Source organism: Penaeus monodon, chromosome 29, assembly GCF_015228065.2.
Source record: "Penaeus monodon isolate SGIC_2016 chromosome 29, NSTDA_Pmon_1, whole genome shotgun sequence".
NCBI classification, from domain to species: Eukaryota; Metazoa; Arthropoda; class Malacostraca; order Decapoda; family Penaeidae; genus Penaeus; species Penaeus monodon.
The window spans coordinates 8,849,519-8,849,763 of NC_051414.1; the positions used below are offsets into that span (position 1 = coordinate 8,849,519).

The 245-nt window shown below is 34.3% G+C and overlaps 1 protein-coding gene across 1 annotated transcript in view; it reads left to right on the plus strand.

Annotated features, from left to right (window-relative positions):
- LOC119591720 (agrin-like) overlaps window positions 1-245 on the plus strand; it is a 23,384-nt gene that overhangs the window by 17,417 nt on the left and 5,722 nt on the right. The window lies entirely within an intron of this gene.

The window sequence follows — 245 nt, forward strand, 5'->3', positions numbered from 1 at the left end:
ATGTTTTGTGTTTATTTTGGTGTTTTGTTTGTTTTATAAGAGAAATGATGTAGTATTTCATTTATCATCATCATTAATATTATGGATATCCATATTTGAGCGCGTGTAAGTACAGCCTGCGAATGAGCTAAGATCTGCATACTAGATAATATTATTTGTCAAATTACGACGTTTTACGAAAAGTTACGAACATCCACTTACACTCAGCACTTCGCAGAAGAAGCAACCGGAACCAAACAGTCGCT